At 33.4% G+C, this 10,628-nt stretch overlaps 1 pseudogene across 1 annotated transcript; it reads left to right on the plus strand.

The window, feature by feature from the left end:
* Positions 1–6,277: 6,277 nt before the first annotated feature.
* On the plus strand, positions 6,278–6,857 carry LOC308421710 (rRNA-processing protein FCF1 homolog; annotated as a pseudogene). The gene has a single exon. The product of its transcript is annotated as an rRNA-processing protein FCF1 homolog (transcript).
* The last annotated feature ends 3,771 nt before the right edge of the window (positions 6,858–10,628 follow it).

A 10,628-nucleotide genomic window follows, 5' to 3' on the forward strand; every position in this document is an offset into this window, starting at 1 on the left:
TAACCAAAATAAGCAACCAAAAATTTAGCCTAAGATAGTAAAAATATAAAAATCAGGTCCTTTCAAAGCAAATAAATAAAAGAAAAAAATAATGAAGTTTGCTACCAAATAAATGAAATAGTAAAATACATAAAGCCAAATATTAACTGAAGATATCAAGACATTGACAAATCTTGACTGACCAGAAAAAAAAAAAAAAAAAAAAAACCTATTTATTACACATTCTCTGGTTAATTCAACCAAGCACTTAAAATGCTTTTACTGTCTTCACTGAGTGCCCTTCTACTCAACGGAAAATGGAAGAAAGGATGAGGATTCCCACATTTGTTCCATGATGCCCTGGTTACTCTAGTAGACAAATCAAGCAGATATATCACAAGAGCATGAGAATTAAAGTACCTAATCCCATTACCATCATTTTATTCTGACTAAACCTACCATGAACTGCCTTTGTATCTTCTGTACACTCAAAGAAAGAAATGTGTGCAGATGAAGATGGAGAGAAATTAGGACTTTTATAGCCATGTGCCTACAAAGATTGTTATTTAAAATTCTGTGATACCTTTGAAAACCTGGTGGCATTTCTTTCAATATTTACTTAGAGCTCTCTACTTGACCAGCATTTAGAATCCCATCTACATATTCAAGCAAATTACAAACAGAGACCCAGGTAATCTTTGAATAAAATGTTCATGGAAGCACTTTTCATAACACTTAGGTAGAAAAAAAAAAAAAACGTTTCCATTGTGAATTAACTTATGTTTTTCTGCTGTGTTGTTTTGATATGTTAACTGGCTAGATTGTAATATCCTGGTATTTGAGTGGCATAATAGATATTACAGTAAAAGTATTTCACAAATGTTTTTGAAATCCAAAATTACTTTATTTTAGGTAAAAAAATGAATTTAGATCCTCTAATTTGGCCTGATTTAATTAGTTAAAAGAACTTGGGAATAGAAAAAATGAGTTTTATGGACTATAGTTAATTGTTTTTTCTGGAATGCTATGGAATGTTCTAAAAAGGGGCAAATTAGGAAAAATGTTTAATGACAGATGAATTTAATTGAGGCTTCTCAAGAGTTCTTTCTTTTGCTATACCTATGTTTTATATGTAAGATCTCTTTAAAATTGAATGTTCTTATAAATACTGAAAGTAATAATTATTTTAGGTTATTCTTATTTTGGATTTACAAATCTAAAATTACATAGATTTGGAGAACAGAGAAGTAAAACAGATTTAACTCCTTTGTTTTATTTTGGCCTCTTTCTATTATTCTATTTTAAAAATTGAAGCATGCGTTGAAAGTTTTAAGGTCACTGGGACGGTTGTATTGCATATGCCAACCTAAGGAGTGATTTAGGGCTTTTCAAGGACCATTCAAGATAGAAACCAAGTCGTATGAGGGCAGATATGGGAAGAATAATGGGACTTAAACTAGGAGAAAGAGGTCAATAAAGAGAGTGTGAGTCAATTAAGATGAGTTTAAAGCACAGCGCTCACAGGAGGCCATACTTTTAAAAATTCCAAACATGACAAAAGGATGCAAGTATTGCTGCAGTTATTTTTAACACACAAACTTCTGGTTGAGAAAACACACACACACACAAACACACACACACATACACACACACACACACACACACACACACCATTAAAATATTTCTATCTATTCAGTGAGAACACTGCTTTTATGGATACTTACACAATTGTCTGAATTTTTAATTAGTTGATTTTGTCTCTTAAAGATGTTAGATATTAGCTTATGAACTATTCATTTAATAAACTATAAAATTAATGCTCTTATATTTAAAGGCTGTCCTTAACGTCAAGAATATTCTATGGCAATGTGTATCTGAGATTTATGGGCCTCTTTTCTTAACCCGATTTTCATCTTTGTTTTATGCCATTAAATGTTTAACCTTAAAGTTTTGAAATCTTGTAAGTAAAATATTTGACTGGAAAAAAAAAAGAGAGTGTGAGAAAAGAGATAAATAACAAGAAGACTTTGATAAAAACATAGGGGAACATGTTTACATACATATATATGTACACATATATGGGTTTATATATGCATATATGTGTTATATAATTTAAAGGAAATTATAATGAAGTTTACCAATTGGAGTAAAAAAACGGACCATCTTAAAAAAATAAAATTTCCTTTGAGTTGTTAGTCAAAGCCATCAAAGAAACAATCCAAACAATGCTGACTCTTGCTACTGCCCTTGGAAACCTCCTAGAATTGAAAGTAAGATCTTGTTGCTGAAGACATTACTCATTTCAGTTACAAGACTTACAAGAATCGATCCAGAACTGACCTGGAAACATCGTGTCTGGAGGTGTTGTACAAGGTGTCAAGAGAGTAGACCAACTGATAGATCTATTTAGCTGGATAGTCCATGAGCCAAAAAACAATGAACAGCCTGGCAAAGTATTCATAGGAATATAGTGACACATATCTTGGTGGTAACTGTGTAATTGGATTTAAATCCTACTTATTAAGAGGAAATACTACAGCTGATACTGTAAATCTGCTCAAGTACTTGTGAATAATGAGGTCATGTACTCTAGAAAAGGATGATGTGCTAATGCCACTTTTCTAATTCATCATAATTTCTGTCTGCAATTGAAATACTTTTTGTATACTGCATATAAGTGTAGTTTCCAACTCTAATGAAACAAGCTTCTGTTAGAAATGTGGAAATTATGACAAAAACCAATGAATAGTCAAAATGCAAAAGACAATTAACCATTGACCGAGGGGTACCCAGCCTTAGTTAATATATCAACAACAAAACATTGCACCCAACGTCAGGAAACATTGTGGAAGTTTGAGAGGATAAACTGTAAGAACCAGAAGAGCAGTCAATCTGCTATGCAATAGTTTCTTCCAGATAGGCTAGGAGAGCTACACCCATAAGCTATCAGTAATATGGTTCTCTAAATAAAATATAGATGCCCGAATAGATGGTGGAATCTAACAGTGTCCCAATCCTAGAAACATGGTGTAGACAATTAATGACTGATGAGATAGGTAAAATCACTCTTATCCAAGGACCTCTAAAATCATCAAATTTACACACACACACACACACACACACACACACACACACACACACACAAACTTCCTTGAATTCAAGTAAGAACAATTCATAAACTGAAGATAAATTGAGGAACATGCAAAGAGTTTGTATGGAGGGGTGTGAATGTGGAAATGATTTCAATATAGTATCTATGACAGAAATGTTTAAAAACTCATCTTGAAAATTTACTGTGAGAAAGTGAATAAGGATTCACATGTGTAAGTCAACAGAGTTCCAAAGTTGGGTGAATCTTCAGAATTTTGAAGGTGGAATGATTTCTACCCATTTCCTGATTCTAACCATGAACTTTTCTTATTTATATCATTTTATAAAATGTATTTCATTTCGAATTATTTCAAGTGATTATTTTTCCAATGAAGTTTTTATTTAAAGTCAATACTACTGTGGGTTCCTGTCTTTGGATCTGATATAATTGAGACACATAGCATCATCACATGCACCTCTGTTCTTGAAGAATTAGCTGCTTTTAAGTAGAAAATGGTTTTTTTTTAATTATTGGATCCATGTTTGAATTGACTAATGCCTTAATATTTAATTGGACATTGCTGTTCCTTAGTCCAAAATTAGCTTCACTTTGTGGTTTTAGAAGCCTTTGTAGTTTGAACAATCATTATGATAAGTAAGGTAAACTTGTTGTAAAATATATTCTTATATCCTGTCCAGAGGAGCTACCCCATGGCTGTATTCAGTTTATGACGGGAAGGTAAGTCAAGTTTACACAGTAACAAAAACAATGTCATATTTGTATACAAAATCATGAACCAAGAAGTTTTAAATTGACTCACTTTTGAAGAATTCTCTCTCTCTTTCTCTCTCTCTTTCTCTCTCTATCTCTCCCTCCCTCTCCCTCCCTCCCTCTCTGTCTCTCTCTATCCCTCCCTCTTTCCTTCCCCCCTCTCTGTTTCTCTCTCTCTCTCTCTCTCTCTCTCTCTCTCTCTCTCTCTCTCTCTCTCTCTCTCTCTCTCTCTCTCTCTCTCTCTCCCTCTCTCTCTCTCAAAGTTTTGTTGAATTTATTTTGTTCTTACTAAAGGGAAAATGGGTGTAAATCAATATCTCAATACCCAATGAACATTATTTATACAGCCGTTCATCTCACTCCTGAACAGAACAGTCATGGTCTCTGTACTCATGCAGCTAACATGTCAATCATAGAAACAAATAGAAAAATAATTATTTAGAGACCAGGAATCTGGTCTTATATATATCAATCTTGATATGTAGCACAAACTGACCTTAAAATTTGTAAGCTCCTTCTGTCACTGAAGCACAAGAATGCAGGTTTAGACCACGATTGTTTCATTGAAAATGTAATTAAGTACAGTAGAAACCTAACTGCCTGGGGTAAGGGAAGGTAGAGCTTGCCCTACACTTATGCAGAGACAATGTTGGCCAAGATTATAAGCACAATTTTAAACTCACTAAATGACATTTTTGACTAACTTTATCTGGTGCTCTAAGATACTAACACTCTTTAAAGGACACAGACAATATGGCCTATGTAATTCATTATTAATCACAATTGTGATGGCTTGAACTATTACCCAGGGGAAACTCACTAGTCACATTGAAGAATGGTTTTCATCATCAAAAGCTGGGAGCTTAGTTGGTGACTCTTTGCTTTATGGTAGAATCTCTCTCTACTGCCCAGTACAGGATCCCATTTCTAAGAAAGAAAAAATGGGTTTCATTTATTTCTACCAACTTCTTAAATTAAAATTGAAATTTTAATTTTTTATGTGTGTGCCTGTATATATTTACAGGAGGATTAAAATTGGATTTTATTTTTCAGGTGGTGTCTGTCTTGTTTTATGAGGAAGGATCTCTCTTAGCATGGAGTTGACCAATTATGCAAGTCTTGCTGGCCCATGAGCCCAGGAATACTCCTTCTCAGTGCCAGGATTATGAGCATACACTATGGTGCCCATGTGTATTAATGTGGGTATTGGTGTTTGAAATCAGGTTACTATGCTTGCAAGATAAACACATTATGAACAGAATTACATGTGCTGAGTCCTGGAATTTAACTTTTAACATAATTTCAAGTTGGCTTCGGAATTCTTGAAAGGCATACTGTATAGGCAGCAACCTAACTGTGGAAAGAGTATACTCTTTAGACATATGTCATTATTGATTAAAATCTGGTATCTGTACCTATTTTGGGACATGAATAGATTATTTGAACTCACTGAAATTTACTTTTTCTAAGGTAGTAAAGTAGAATAAAGTTGACATATTTTGTAAATATAAAAATTGATAACTTGTAATGAATAACCACTGAACTTTGTTCATACTTTCTCCCCTACCCCTCTAATTCTGAATTCTGTGGGTAGTTCTGTTTATTTTCCTAGATGTTTATCATGCTTTTGCATTAAAATTAGGCTTATAAATTTGTGCCTTGTCTCAACTTGCATCTTTTTTTGGGAAATATGTTAATTATTCAAGGCTTCTTCCTCTCAAAGATGGTGTCCTTTTCACAAAAAAAAAAAAAAAAAAAAAAAAAAAAACCAAACAATAAAGCAAATGTTTAGCTCCAGCAGATCTTGGTGTCTGGCTTTGTTGCTGCTCCCGTGCTTCACTTCCTGAGTTATCTCTAGAACAAGAACAGAAGGATTTAGAGGTAATCCAGGGTCCACGGAGAGTAAGTGTGAAAGCAGAGTTGAATACTGCTAGGATCAGCCAGTGGTAGAGCAAGAAGTGTAGATTTGACCTTGCTCTGTTGAAGCTTCAGAATTACAGAGGTGCATGTACAAATCTTATCTACTCCTTTTAAACTTTTCACAATCTAGGTGAGAGATAAGTAGTTTAATTTAAACTGACAATATAGATTAAAAATAATTTTATATATTTCACTGTGAAAATATATATTCCAATAATTTCTCTTCTCTCATGCATAGATACTCTGCATAAATAAATAAGTATGATGCATGTTATATTTAATGTACTATTCCATGTTACATGCAGCATATAATACATAGCTATATATGACATAATATACATAAATTTACTTTATATGGTATGTGGGTACCATAAAGGCGAGGCTATCTGAGCGGAGAAAGGTGACCAGTACATGAGAGAATTGGAGAAAATTATTGGGGTTGAATATGATAAGTAAAATACAATATATATCTGCGTATATAAGAATGTCTAGAAGAAACAGGAGTGTGGCATGAACATGGGGAAGCAAAAGAAAACAAGGAAATATGCGACTATGAAGCGAATGCTTAGTCTCAGAGATGAGCAACTTAAAGAAAAGGATAGGTTAAAGCCTAAAGAGAAAGAAAAGAAAGATCTGAGTGCGCTGAAGGAAAGAGAAGTCCCCCAGCATACTTCCTGCTTGTTCTTCCAGTATAATACACAGCTGGGTCCGCCTTACCACATCCTTGTGGATACCAACTTCATCAATTTTTCCATTAAGGCCAAACTGGACTTAGTGCAGTCAATGATGGACTGTCTGTATGCCAAGTGTATTCCTTGTATAACTGATTGTGTGATGGCTGAAATTGAGAAATTGGGGCAGAAGTACTGTGTGGCACTAAGAATCGCCAAGGATCCACGATTTGACCGATTGCCATGCACACACAAAGGAACCTATGCCGATGACTGCCTGGTACAGAGAGACTCAGCACAAGTGTTACATTGTGGCCACAGTTGACCGAATCCGGAAGATCCCTGGCGTTCCTATTATGTACATTTCTAACCACAGATACAACATCGAACGGATGCCAGATGATTACGGAGCCCCTCGCTTCTAATTCTCACTCCACAGAATCCGCCTACCGTTCTTGGACCAGCTAATTAAATACACTTTCTGTTTTTTTTTTTTTTTTTTTTTTAAAGAATGTCTAAATCAAATGAAATCTATAATTTTCCATGATAAACAATTTTTCCATATGTTAAAAACATTATATTCGACAAAATGATATGATCATTGAATGAGTTTTCATATAATTTTTTAGCCTTGATTTAAAAATATTTTTCTTCTAGTTTGACAAATTAATATAAATATATAATAATTATATATTTCTATATATTTATATACACATCTATATACATATATATTATATATATTTATTTAATTTGACATCAACCTTCTAGGAGAAACTAGTCTACTAACTAATATTTTTTCTTTAAAACAGTTTATTTTTTAATTAAACAACTTTATTTTAAAAAAACAAAGATAAATGTACAGATTTTAAAAGCATTTTGCATAAAACTATATGAATATATTTTTGTCAGTACTTGACAGAACTTGACCAAAAAAAATCTTGATTTTTTTTAAGCTTTGATAATATGCATTGAAATCTTACTAGTTACAATGAGCATAAAGTACATGTAAAACAAAACATAACATGGAAATTGTCAAACTTTTCTTGGTATGTAAATATTAAACATAATGGTTTTAAAATAATTACTGTGTGAGTGTGTATGTGTGTCCGTGTGTGTGCATACCTGTTTTCAAGGCATGTGGCATGTTTATGTATATGGCATGGTGCACATGGTATGAGGAGGCCAGAGGGCAACTCTGTAATTGTTCCTTTTCTTTCCGGTATATGTGGCAAGGATTTTTCGAAAAATTCTCCTTTGAACTTGTATTAGTTCAATCTTGCTTCATTTTTTGTTTATCTCATCTTCCCTGATTATTTTTAATATTGTACTTTTAAATTTGCAAATCAGAAAATAGCAAATCAACACTTTAAATTATTAATATCATAAACGACCTTAATAATCAACTACAACTCCATAAAGCAGGTTAGCTCCTTCTGGATGAACAAAGATATCAGTGAGGACAGTGTTAAACATGCCATCATCAATATAAAAAGACAATATATGTTGAATAATTGTCTTATAAAGGTCTAGGTGCTAAAGGTTTGTTTTCCATAACTCTTGTTAGATAGTAAATATTTGAGAGGTGAAATCAGGTGGCTGGCCTTTGTTGCTAGGACACAGCATTTAAAAGAAAATTATGGTACCATGGTTTTCAGTCTTCCTTTGCATCCTGGTTCGATGTGAGTTATTTGCTTTATGACAAGGATCTGCCAGTAATATACTGCCTTCACAAAGCCCCAATGAAAATGAACTAGAACCTTTAAAACCATAAATTTTAAGAGCCTCTTTTTTGTAAGCACTTCTATAAGTACTTCATTAAAACAACATGATGCTGACTAACACAGTGACATTACTAAAACACCTTAGGATCTGATCAAAAAGCAAAAATCAGTCTTCAACTTTGTACTCTTATCATAATAACCAGATATATTTTCTATGTCAATTAAATAACATGATTTTTTGATGCGTGTTAACTTTGTGTGCATACAGAAAAATTTAATGCTATATAGATGGTAGAAAATGAGATTCTAATTTGGAGACAGTTTACAAATCATTACAACAGCTCTATATGATCTGAAGGGATATGTACCAAGTTCTTGGAAAGTAACTCAATACTACATTCATATAAACATGTAAGATAGGCACATAGGAACATGCCTTTGTTTGTACTAGATTCTGTCTCTTCTCTACTATGCAATAGTCTTTTGAATGTGTCTTCATTGTATGTTTGTCAAGGTAGTAAATAGCACATGACTATAAAAGGGTCAAACCTGTTACATTTGGAAGAAAATGAGGTAAATATTAGCCAGACACAGAAGAGCAAGAACATAGCCCCAGCATACAAAGAGGCTTGTTTAAAAGCAGGTGATAATGAGTTTGGCTCTGAAAGCATTGTCTGTATTAAACATCTTGTTTGTTTATCCAGTTAGCAATCATGTGTTCAGTGTATGTTCTATGCCCAAAACTGTTAAGGCACTGGTAGCTGGACATGTACAAGGTTTAGTTTTTCTAAACTGTAAATCTTAGAAATAAAATTATCACTTATTTAATGTTTAGGATATAATTAATGACCATTTTTTAAATTTGAGCCTAAACTACTTTAAGTTGACATCAACATGAATCAAACTTAAGTGCCAAAATGCACTTTGTCAACATTCTAAATGAAAACTTAATTACTACAATTTTGAAGATGAAAGGGTGAAATACTTGATTAGCATTTTGTTTCTGTGCATTTGTGTAGTCGCTTGTGTCCAGAGAGTGGATTTCAGCATTATGTGTTCTCTCAGAAGCTGTTTATCCTTTTTTTTTTTTTTTTTTTTTTTTTTTTTTTTTTTTTTGATTCAGTGTCTCTAACTGTCCTGTAATTCACCAATTACAAGTAGGTAAGATTGGCTGGACTGGGAGTCCTAGGGATCTGACTGAACTGTGATGTCTGTATATGAGGCTTCTATAGCCAGAACATGGACTCTCTTTCACTCACGACTAGTTTAAGAAAAAGTCACCTTACCAGCTCAGAACAAATTGACATTCAAAATTATGACACACATATGAGTAATACTAGACTGCTTAGGGACAGACTGATCAGACCTAGGAATCAAGTAGGTCACTAAAAGAAATTGACTGATTTTCAGAGTGGTTGTACTAGCTTACAACTAGAGAATACCATCCTGAGTGAGGTAACCCAATAACAAAAGAACAGAAATGATATGCAGTCACTGATAATTGGATACTAGCTCCAGAAAGCTCCGAATACCCAAGAAACAACTCACAGATTATATAAAGGTCAAAAAAAGGAAGACCAAAAAGTGAAAGTCTCAGTCCTTCTTAGGAAAAGAAAAAAACAACAAGTGTATAGCACCCACTCAGAGTAGGGTACACCTAGACCTTAAATCATAATAACTCAAGAGCTAAGAAGATAACTTTGTGGCAGTTTTTGATATTTAAAAATCATGATGTTCAATCTATACACACCAAGATAACTGACTATATTCATGTTACATTTAGTTTTACATGTACTTTATGCTTATGATAACTAATAAGATTTCAATGCATACTATCAAACCTTTAAAAAATCAACTACTGGTAACATATATATTCATATAGTTTTATTTCAAAATGCTCTTAAAAATCTGTACATGTATTTCTCTCTTTTTTTAAATAAAGTTTTAAGGGGAAAAAACCAAATTAACCTTAAGTCCCAGTTTCTCATTAGAAACATTTGTAGAGGGATCTGTGACTAGGTCAAAGTGATTTGATGACTGCTTGTGCTCTCATTGTGTTGAAAGAAGGGAGAAACTAGCATCATGACTACCCCTGAAGTTTTCTTTTTAGAAACTTCAGTTAAGTATTAAGGGGACATTGGCTGAGAATCTGAAAGAAAGCTGGTGGGGAATAAGGTGTGAGAATAGGAGAAAAGAACCACAGCATGAATCTGTTTTCAAATGATGGTTTGAGTTTTATTTGCAGCAGTCAGAAATACAGGTGTAGGATGACTGAAGAGGACTGATGGTAAAATGTTTCATTAGATTTCATTATAATAGTGAATCTAGCTAAAGCCAGGAAAGCAGATGTGAGAAAGCAAAACACAAGAAACATAGCAGACGTGCTCAGAAGTGTGGAGAGAATACAGTTCACAGGATAGAAGAGAGCTGTAGGCAGATTGGGAATGAGTAGCCAAAAAAAAAAAGTGACATCCA

This window comes from Micromys minutus (genome assembly GCF_963924665.1).
Source record: "Micromys minutus genome assembly, chromosome: 1".
Lineage (NCBI taxonomy): Eukaryota > Metazoa > Chordata > Mammalia > Rodentia > Muridae > Micromys > Micromys minutus.